General features: G+C 38.1%; 1 protein-coding gene across 1 annotated transcript in view; it reads right to left on the bottom strand.

Annotated features, from left to right (window-relative positions):
- Positions 1 to 12,090, bottom strand: part of LOC146463768 (uncharacterized) — a 225,952-nt gene that overhangs the window by 33,470 nt on the left and 180,392 nt on the right. The gene's annotated exons all lie outside the window — the stretch shown is intronic.

Raw genomic sequence — 12,090 nt, 5'->3', positions numbered from 1 at the left:
CGCGGGCGTAAATATGTTTTTGGCCCGACTCAGGCTCATTTTAGCCCGAGCCGCAGGCGAGGGCTAAAATGAGTTCTGAGAAGGGCCAAAAACATATTTACGCCCAAGAACATCAACTCTATTACTATTATAATAATTTCAGAGGGCATTCAGAAAAGAAATCAAAGACAGGCGTTTATTTTACTTTGGTTTCATTGTTCAAAACTATTCATTGTCGCGTAAGCTTTAAACTTCAACAGAACACCGCAAAATTTGTCGAGAGAATATTGCTTCTAAGTTTTCAAAGGGAAAATAACAGAATTTTGTGAGCAGCGAAGACATGGTCACTTGCAAGTGTTAAAATTAATTGTGCAAGTGCTAAACTGAGCAGGTTTCGCTCGACGAAGACAAGCTGTTTACCTTCACCTCGCCGCCGGCCATGGAGCTACTACAGGCATTATTTCCACCTTCGTACACCAGTTTCTGTAAGTCCTTTTCTCTAGCTAGCTGAAACTACTGGGAATTTGCTTCTTCGTTAGGTTTTTCAGCCATTTTGTAGCTCAAAACAATTTTTTTGCAGATGGCAGCGCTTCCAGTCAAACAAGCAAGAAAACGGCGCGAACAGTTGAATGGTTTCCAGTTCTGATTGGCTGGCTACGTTATGTTCTTGTTTCTCATTGGCTTAGAGCATCGGGCTAAAATATATTTTAGCCCGCTGAATTTTCCATTTTAGCCCGCAAAATACGCGGCAATGCCCGATGAAATTATTATAATACCGGGTATAATACGAAATCAGGAGCCCAGACGAAATGAAGTAAACAAGGATTAATTGTAGGGAAATGAAGATTTTCACAGATCTGCTGGATAGGAATTTTGTTTTATCATTCTGTATACTAGTTGCCAATGAGACTGGGACATGGAAAAAAAGCTCTCAAACAAGTTCAGCTTGCAAGAGTCATAGATTTTAGCCACACAGGAGTACTAAGTATATGTTTGGTATAATAAGTTCTTCAATAATTAACAATTATTCCACGAGCGCGCGTTGGATATGAGATGATAGATAGCCAAGTTGGCCGAGTTGGCTATAATCATTGCATATCCAACAAGCGCAAGTGGAATAATCGTTTTATTAAAAACAATCACGAAATATTGCTAGATCTTACTGTGCAAGAACAACCAGCAGACAATTTAATGGTCGCCATTTCTCAGCCATGGTATAATGGCTCACATACCATGGCCGCTAAGCCAATCAAATCCCTCAAATTGCATTATACAATGATTCAGTTTTTAATAATTGGCATTATTACATCACATGTTGCATGCGCAGAGGGAAATGAAAACATCAAATTGATTTGGGATGAAATAAGTCAAAAAAACCTTGTAAACAATGTCAAATACTTTACCTCCCTTTACTGGGCAGACCTTTACTTGGTATGAAAGACAGTGTATTGGATCAAGCTAAGGGGCCCTGGGTGCATGCTCCCTCTTTTATATATTTTGAAAGAAAATAAGGCCTTTCAATATAAACATCAATACACAAAACAATGTTATGGAGATTATGTACATTAGTACCCTCCAACATAGAGAGTGTGAAAGCCAAATAGTAAGGTGGTAAGGAATCACAAATGAACAATAAAACTTCAGAGTAAGTACAAATAGCTGCTCAAAAATGATTACTCGTTTCCATAGTTCAACAAACTATGATAGCACACAACATAAAAATATTGACTTCACAAAAGTTCTGCCCCCCCCCCCCCCTTTCCCATTACTACAATGGTTCAGCCTTATGAAAAGCTCCAAAAAACATGTGAGCAATATTCTCTTTGATCTTAGAAGATTTTTAATTCAGTATAACAAGACAGGCTACCAACTATCAAATCTATGTTTTTATATTATTTTAATGATTACAATCATATTAAGAGTGCCTGACTGTAACTTTCGAGAATCGCTGGCCAAGCTTGAAAAATCGAAACTCCTGATAATTTGCCTGAAGTTTACTTTTGGGGAACTATCTTCGAAAACATCATTTGAATGTTCTGGAAATTTATAGTTTTCGAGAATTTTGGAGAAAACAAAATTACGGGTTTTGCCTCATTAATTATGCAAAAATCTCACTCAAAATTAGCCAAGTTCAATACGCTTGTGTTGAAACAGTGCGCAACGCTAGAAAACGAGGTCGGTTTTGAGTAGGAGCATTACTCACCTACTTTCTATCAATAGGACCTATGTAAACTTTTGTAGAACTTTGGAGGGTCTTATGGCCCCTTGAAAAATTGACATTTTGAGGACTTCGCGATGAGGCGAAAATTGAGTAAGTTTGAAGGTTTAAAATGCATCTTGGTATGTCAGATATCGACTCAAGAGGAACATTGCGATGAAGCTTGGGTCTTCGTCTTTAATAATACGAAATGAAAAATCTGGGCAATCAATGCACGCGCTGACGAAAACCAAAGGTAGTGAGGCTTCGTTAACAAATTTGCATAATTCGCAACTGTTGAGAAAATGCTATTTTGTGGTGACTCGGTGAAAACATTTACCCAAGCTATCTTCAAATGGTCATTATATCTCATATTGCATTTGTCTGTTTCTCTTTCTTGTTTAATAACGTGGTAGAAAAGGTCTGGACAAAACAAAAAGTGTGTGATCGGAAAAGAAAATATTCGCGAAATTGTGGTGGGAAATTTGCATAATGCAAATCTCCCAATAAATCTTTCTGCAAAGGAATCTGATTGGGAAGGTTTCGTTAAGAGTCTATTTGAGAGAAATCCTCCATATAAAAGAAGTCAAAACAGCGTTAAATAATCCGATTTCAACAAATAGTTGTCGAATCTTAACCTTTAAATAATAGTGCCAAACTTATGCTCGCTATTGCGTTACCTGCGTCACGTCAAAAGCTGTCGATATTGCCCACAAACTAACTTGTGCTGCAAAATTGCCATTTACAGCAACTAGAAAAAAGACCTCACCTGGCTTTATTTACTGGCATATAACCAGTTTTGCTAGAAATTAAACGTTCACATGACACTGGAATCACCTTTAAAAAATACACGCTTGTCAAATGAGTGCGAAAGTTAGACATAGAGTCGGTCAAGTGAATAATATTAATTAAATCAAGTTTGTTTACTGGAATGCTTTTTCAAATAGCTAGTCCAACCTTTTTCAGTGGCCTTCCAAATAATAATCACCCAGAAGCGGGTCAATAAAAAAAAACCTCTCGTTCGTGCTGTTTGATACTGTACCTTCGCAAGCGACTGAAAAACAATGTCAGCCGGCACGCCATATTTTAACGTAATTACTGGTGTGAAATATCAGAGCTTCAAAACCTGTGTGTTTCTGTTTAACAAAATAATAACTCAGTTTATACCTATAGTTCACATTGGCTGTAGGGCATGCATTTATCTTTGACGAATGTCAACAACAGAAACACGGGTATCTCAGTGACACTGTATATGCGCAATGTCTACTGCATACATCACAAGGTCTATGACCTTTGAATGACCTTTGTATTGTCATGTCACGATGAGTGTTACACAATGGCGTAAATTATAAGGGTTTGTATGGGAATTTACGAACGTGTTTTGGAGTCGAAAAGTAAAGGGCATGAATTGAACAAAAATGGCTTACCTTGTCTCCTTGATATCTTGCCAGGTATTGTGTGCCATATTTTGGTCATTTCAGTACGATTCCAGTGGGTTTTAGGTTCGCTGAAAAATTTCCTCTCTCTATACGGTATCCTACTATATTATATATTTCCTCAAAATCTTGGTCACTTCGGTAGCACTAGTATTCTTTGAAATAAATTGCAACGTTAAAAACGTGGTTGGTATAAAGACGAAGAACTGTGGACCACGGACTGGGTATTAAAGAGGTACTAAAGTAGGAGAACTATGGACTACGGACTACGGACTGACTGCATGCCCTACAGTGCACATTGGCTGTAGGGCATGCATTTATCTTTGTCGAATGTCAACAACAGAAACACGGGTATCTCAGCAATGTCTACTGCATAAATGTCTATGTACGACATCTACATGATTGTGCACGTGGCCTCATTGGTTGATCACGGTCAATGATCATCAAACATCCTTTTGCGCATTTAATCTGCACTGCAAGAGCAAGTTTTCATCATATCGAACCCTGAGGTGAATGCTAAAAAACTAAACTGCCGGACGCTCTTCAGCGCGTATTTAAAAATCCAGCTGTTTCGCTGAAATAAAACAAGATTTTATGTTTGCACTGTCGGTCCTCACTATTTTATTCCCAGTCCTTGTTTTGTTTCTCAAAACAACAATAAAGGGACAAAAATAACTACCGAAACTTGATTTTGTACATCTTAAACTTAATGAAAATGAATACAAGAAAGATATGATTGTCATACTTCAGTTCTCCTTTAAACCCAGTCCGTGGTCCATAGTCCACCTATACCCAGTCCGCGGTCCACAGTCCTTTGTCCGCGACTGTTCTTTTATACTGTCCTCCCTGTTAACGTTGCAATCATTTCAAAGAGCACTATTGCTACTGAAGTGACCAACCTTTTGGGGACATATAGAGCAGGATATAGATTGAGGAAAATGTTCAGCAAACCTTTAAAAACCCACTGGAATCGTACTGAAATGGCCATAATATGGCACACAAACACTAGCAAGACATCAAGAGACAAGGTTAGCCATTTTTGTTCCATTTATGCCCTTTATTTTCGACTCCAAAACACGTTCGTAAATTCCCATACAAACCCTTATAATTTACGCCATTGTGTAACACTCATCGTGACATGACAATACAAAGGTCAAACAAAGGTCATAGACCTTGTGATGTATGCAGTAGACATTGCGCATATACAGTGTCACTGAGATACCCATGTTTCTGTTGTTGACATTCGTCAAAGATAAATGCATGCCCTACAGCCAATGTGAACTATAGGTATAAACTGAGTTATTATTTTGTTAAACGGAAACACACAGGTTTTGAAGCTCTGATATTTCATACCAGTAATTACGTTAAAATATGGCGTGCCGGCTGACATTGTTTTTCAGTCGCTTGCGAAGGTACAGTATCAAACAGCACGAACGAGAGTTTTTTTTTTATTGACCCGCTTCTGGGTGATTATCATGTGGAAGGCCACCGAAAAAGGTTGGACAAGCTATTTGAAAAAGCATTCCAGTAAACAAACTTGATTTAATTAATAATATTCACTTTGACCGACTCTATGTCTAACTTTCGCACTCATTTGACAAGTGTATATTTTTTAAACGTGATTCCAGTGTCATGTGAACGTTTAATTTTTTGCAAAACCGCTTATATGCCAGTAAATAAAGGTCTTTTTCCTAGTTGTTGTAAATGGCAATTTTGCAGCACAAGTTAGTTTGTGGGCAATATCGACAGCTATTTACGTGACGCAGGTAACGCAATAGCGATCATCAGTTTGGCACTATATAAATTTAAAGGTTAAGATTCGACAATTATTTGTTGAAATCGGATTATTAACCGTTGTTTTGACTCCTTTGATAATAGAATCTTAACAAAACCTTCCCAATTAGATTCCTCTGCAGAAAGATTTATTGGGAGATTTGCATTATGCAAATTTCCCACCACAGTTTGGCGAATATTTTCTTTTCCGATCACACACTTTTTGTTTTGTCCAGGTCTTTTCTATCACGTTATTAAACAAGAAAGAGAAACAGGCAAATGCAATATGAGATAAAAATGACCATTTGAAGATAGCTTGGGTAAATGTTTTCACCGAGTCGCCACAACAAAGCATTTTCTCAACAATTGCGAATTATGCAAATTTGTTGACGAAGCCTCACTTCCTTTGGTTTTCGTCAGCGCGTGCATTGATTGCCCAGATTTTTTATTTCGTATTATTAAAGACGAAGACCCACGCTTCATCACAATGTTCCTCTTGAGTCGATAGCTGACATACCAAGATGCATTTTAAACCTTCAAACTTACTCAATTTTCGCCTCATCGCGAAGTCCTCAAAATGTCAATTTTTCAAAGGGCCATAAGACCCTCCAAAGTTCTACAAAAGTTTATATAGGTCCCATTGGTAGAAAGTAGGTGAGTAATGCTCTTACTCAAAACCGACCTCGTTTCCTAGGGTTGCATACTGTTTCAACACAAGCGTTTTGAACTTGGCTAATTTTGAGTGAGATTTTTGCATAATTAATGAGGCAAAACCAGTAATTTCGTTTTCTCCAAAATTCTCGAAAACTATAAATTTCCAGAACATTCAAATAATATTTTCGAAGATAGTTCCCCAAAAGTAAACTTCAGGCAAATTATCAGGAGTTTCGATTTTTCAAGCTTGGCCAGGGATTCTCGAAAGCAGTCAGGCACTCTTAATAATGAAAACTGCTGCACATATTGCACATGTAATAAATAACTTGGCGAAGGGGCACAGTGCTATAGTCACACTAGATGTCCTCCTCTCCTTTACATGTACTTGTCACTTTAAATCTACAACATATGATCAAATAGTTATGTAATTGGATTGGAGAAATATTGAAATACAAATTGAGGGGAACTCTGCTCACAAGGCATGCCCCCCACTCATAAACTAAGGGTCTGTTTACGTCAAAGTGTATCTTGTACACCAATGTGAAAGTGGATGACTCGACATACTTTGCAGAGCATACCAGAGCTTTCAGCTACTGACAACAGTCAATTACAACTGAGATCAAACTTGGCAAAGGGGCACAGTATTATAGTAACACCAGATGCCCCCCTCTCCTTTACATGTACTTGCCACTTTAAATCTACAACATATGATCAAATAATTATGTAAGTGGATATTTGGAGAAATATTAAAATACAAATTGAGGGGAACTCTGCTCACAAGGCATGCCCCCCCCCCCCCCCCCACTCATAAACTATTAAAGGGCCTGTTTACACCGAAGTGTATCTTGTACATCAATGTGAAGGTGGATGACTCGACATAGTTTGCAGAGCAATTACCAGAGATTTCAGCCACTGACAATAGTCAAGTACAATAATATTGAGATCAAACTTGGCAAAGGGGGACAGTATTATAATCACACCAGATGTCCTCCTCTCCTTTACATGTACTTGTCACTTTAAATCTACAACATATCCAATAATTATGTAACTGAATTGGAGAAATATTGAAATACAAATTGAGGGGAACTCTACTCACAAGGCATGCCCCCCCCCCCCCACTCATAAACTATTAAAGGGCCTGTTTACATCGAAGTGTATCTTGTACATCAATGTGAAGGTGGATGACTCGACATAGTTTGCAGAGCAATTACCAGAGATTTCAGCCACTGACAATAGTCAAGTACAATAATATTGAGATCAAACTTGGCAAAGGGGGACAGTATTATAATCACACCAGATGTCCTCCTCTCCTTTACATGTACTTGTCACTTTAAATCTACAACATATCCAATAATTATGTAACTGAATTGGAGAAATATTGAAATACAAATTGAGGGGAACTCTACTCACAAGGCATGCCCCCCCCCCCCCCCCCCCCCCACTCATAAACTATTAAAGGGCCTGTTTACATCGAAGTGTATCTTGTACATCAATGTGAAGGTGGATGACTCGACATAGTTTGCAGAGCAATTACCAGAGATTTCAGCCACTGACAATAGTCAAGTACAATATTATTGAGATCAAACTTGGCAAAGGGGGACAGTATTATAATCACACCAGATGTCCTCCTCTCCTTTACATGTACTTGTCACTTTAAATCTACAACATATCCAATAATAATGTAACTGAATTGGAGAAATATTGAAATACAAATTGAGGGGAACTCTGCTCACAAGGCATGCCCCCCGCTCATAAACTAAGGGCCTGTTTACATCGAAGTGTATCTTGTACACCAATGTGAAGGTGGATGACTTGACATACTTTGCAGAGCATACCAGAGATTTCAGCCACTGACAAAAGTCAAGTGCAATTGAGATCAAATTAACATACATCTACTTTGAAGGTCATCTTGCAAATCAGCTGTCAATCCCTTTTATTAACAACACAAATTATATACAATTTTGCACAATATATATTTATACAATAAGCACAGAAGTAATAAGGGCAATCATCAATAGATATTTCATACATGCTTGACTGTTGATGATAAATACCACAGGCAGCCCAAGCTCGCGTCACTAGAGAGCGTGTAATAATTAATTACTAGTGGGCATGATGACCTTTGAGTGCAAGCAGCCATTGAGAATTTTTAAAAACGCATTATAAGACTTTGTATGGGAAATAAAATACTGTCGATTATGAAGTTTAAAAAACGCTGAATTTAACTTTCATTCAATAAAACGAATAAAACTGCCAAGTTCGTGGCGTCACTAGAGAGCGTGTGATAATTAATAACTAGTGAGACGATGACCTTTGAGTGCAAGCGGTATTGGGTTACGGGCAGCCGTTGAGAATTTGAACGCATTATAAGACTTTGTATGGGAAATAAAATACCGACGATTTTGACGCTTAAAAAAACGCTAAATTTAACTTTCATTCAATAAAATGAATAAAGCTGACTCACCTCTGGTGTATTCTTGGGCGTTTTGGGGTTTCTTTTGCCGTTTCGGGCATTCTTTGGAATCACTGTCATTCCCTTCATCTTATCTTTTAAGCGTCAAAATCGTCGGTATTTTATTTCCCATACAAAGTCTTATAATGCGTTCAAATTCTCAACGGCTGCCCGTAACCCAATACCGCTTGCATTCAAAGGTCATCGTCTCACTAGTTATTAATTATCACACGCTCTCTAGTGACGCCGCGAACTTGGCAGTTTTATTCGTTTTATTAAATGAAAGTTAAATTCAGCGTTTTTTAAACTTCATAATCGACAGTATTTTATTTCCCATACAGTCTTATAATGCGTTTTGAAAAATTCTCAATGGCTGCTTGCACTCAAAGGTCATCATGCCCACTAGTAATTAATTATTACACGCTCTCTAGTGACGCGAGCTTGGGCTGCCTGTGTAAATACATGCCTGAAGTGACTAAATATTTTTTTGTATGGGAATATATGGAAACATATACAGTCAGTTAATGCATAGAGTGTATACAGCTCAGGCATGCAAATTGTTGTACAAGTATACATGATATACGTTAAAAGTATAAGTAGAATGTAATTTCTGCACAGCTGATTCTTTATGGAACTAAGTCGCAAGTGTTTCCCCTTTTTAGTTATTATTTTTTCTGTGGATCTGTTTTTGTGATAATAACATTTCTGATATTTTAGGTGACATCTACCAACAGTCCATAGCCTTCAAGCCTCAACATTTTTGTCCCGAGGTGAAATAGCAGGTCATTTAGAACAGCTGGCAATAGCTTTCACTTTAGCTTTAGTTGTTAACCTAGAGACAAAACAAACAAAAAGGAAAAAGTCACAATAAATCTTTATGTTACATCGTGACTCGCTCATTGTTTGCTCCTCACAATTGCCAATTTTTAAACGCACATAGCAGAAAAACGGTGAGAGGTGCGATGGGGTGCGATGCATTAAAATCCAAGAGTAACTCTCCATAAAACCAATGGTGTAATTTCTTTTCTTGGAACCCTGACGATATAGCGTCAAAAAGCAAACGCGTTCATTGATCATTGCACGTGGAGAAAAGCCGCCATATTGGACAAGCTTGCGAGGAAGTCGAATATTGACGACAATAACCAAGGAAATTGTGAGAAAATACAATCACTGGTTACCTACATACCTCGTCACTTGTTGAATCCTTTCGTTTGGAAGAAAAGCCGTCTTCACGGTGAATAAAACAGTAAATAAGACGAAGGAATTATTCGCGTGAAGATCCTTCCTAAAAACGCTTATGAAAGAATACGGTGATGTGATTGGCCAATTACTGCTACCATGATGCTTTTCGGACCGTGTCCAACCACCACTGTCACATGACTTAATTCTCAAAACGCCCCTCGATGGAGCCCCGGTAGCCTGCGTAGCTGGCGGTATTGTAGGCGCGCGCGAAAGAAAGTTTCGGCGGCAGAGCCGCTAGAAGCGAGAAAGTGCCCCTCCCCATTCTCCTCGCGGCTTCGCGCTCGCTTCTAACGGCTCCGCCGCCAAAACTTTTTAATTCGCGCGCGCCTACAATACCGCCAGCTACGCAGGCTAGAGCCCCGGAACAAGGTTGAAGTGTCACAACGCCGCGATCGGCGAAAAAAATCGCCAGGTGTGTCCGCATCAATCGGTGGTAAAACTCGCTTGCGATTTTCGCTGGCGATCCAATTCGACGCGAACGGCGCATAAAATCGCCACGCGTGCCGCTGGCTTTAAGCTCCCTAGATTAAAAAAGAGGCGGCTGACGAGCGGTTTGTACTGAAACAAGATTTTTGACACTATTTAGAGACGTATGAAAAATAAGGGTTCAGCTTAGCTTCCAAAATCCAGGGGTTTTCTTGTTATTTATCGAAGGAAAAGGTTTACTTACAACTTCAGTCCCAGCCGAGTATTGTTATCAAAAACTCCTGGGGGCAAGACTTTCAGCTGGTTGTTATTCAGATTTCTGTCAAGATGTAAGTTTAAATTGAAGGTTACTTTCAGATTACGTGTTATTTTTATGGAATATAAGACTATATAATATAAAAAGATAACATTCTGTCTGTTTTATGGCAAAAGTTGTACTTACAAACGTCTCAGTTGAGTGAGTCGATCAAACACCCCTGCAGGTAAGTCTTCTAGTTCGTTGTTATCTAAGTTCCTGTTAGAATTAAAAATAGTCACTACATAAATTGAAGCGCAACTAGCAGTTTACTTATTAATACAACTGCATAGTTAACATGACGTAACCTCATTACTTAACATTCCTTTACGATAAAGAACTCTACTTACAACCAAATCAGTTCATTATTGGAATCAAAAACTCCTTCATTCAAGCTGTTCAACTGATTATTGTCCAAGAAACTAGGAAGAAACAATATCAATGACTTGGTAACTAGCAGTCTACTTATGAGTGATATTGAATAATCGTGCATAGCCCACAACAAAAAAACAAGCTTGTATGATTCGAGTCGGAATATATTTTTCTTTTATTTTTCATTTTTTGTGCAACTCAGGAAAAAACTTACAGCCTTTGCAGCTGAGTGTTATTATTGAAGACTCCTGGAGGCAAGTTCGTCAACAGGTTCTTATTTAGATATCTATCAAAAACAAAAAAAAAAAACTTGTTACTATCGGTCTACTCACCAATGTTATTGTATAATTATATATTAGGCACCACAAGCAACAGAATTGTGTGATTATAAGTGGAATCATTGTTTTGTAGATGAAGAACACTTTAACTTATCTGGCTGACAAAATAAGTGTTGCCACGTAGCGATCTATTAAAAACAATAACAATGTAGCGCTAAAATTTGTTCTTACATTTGTTTTTTCTATTAATCTGTATTTCTTAGGGTGTTCTGTAAATTTCTTATTTATGGATACCAGTCATTGATTGTTTCAAAGTACTTAAAACTGCGCGACGACTTGACGGATGAAATAATAAGGGAACTTAAAACTTTTTTAACACTACAAATTATTTTATTCTACTTAAGAGCGGCTGCCTGTAAGAATCGAGAACTACATTTCAGCGACCTCTTGGTCGAATTTCTAATATTTTGTCTAAAGATACCCTTGGATTAACTATTTTCGAAAATCATATTTCAAAGTTCCAAGGTATTTTATTTTTTGAGAAAATTGCAAGAGTTTGAAATGCGGCCTAGGTGCGGTTACGGGCCGATGAAAACCGCGAAAATTTAGGTCAAAGGACGAAGCCCCGTTCACGGTGTAAAATAACCCAATGAACTTGAAACTTTACCCAAACCTAGACCAACGATCTCATAAGAGAATTAATACAATAAACATTCCAAACTAGCTGGCTGCTTTCTAAAGCATGCAGATTTGTGTACGCTACTCAAAATGGCCTTGAAACTTATGCCTATTTTCATTGAAATAAAAGTGTTTCTGGTATGTCATTTTCTCTAAATTAAATCTCATATCTCAAAAGACGAAGAAAAGAACTTTATTTGTGCCAAGTTTCAAGCTCTGATTCAAACTCTTTCCCACTCAAGGAAGATCGAATATGCGTGCGATACTTGCGGCTTGCAATTCACGTCACGAATTATGAGATCAGAACC

The sequence above is a fragment of the Pavona decussata genome, unplaced genomic scaffold, assembly GCF_977016875.1.
Source record: "Pavona decussata unplaced genomic scaffold, jaPavDecu1.1 SCAFFOLD_175, whole genome shotgun sequence".
Lineage (NCBI taxonomy): Eukaryota > Metazoa > Cnidaria > Anthozoa > Scleractinia > Agariciidae > Pavona > Pavona decussata.
Note: the sequence above shows the minus strand (reverse complement) of the source record. Positions and strands in the feature narration are given on the sequence as shown.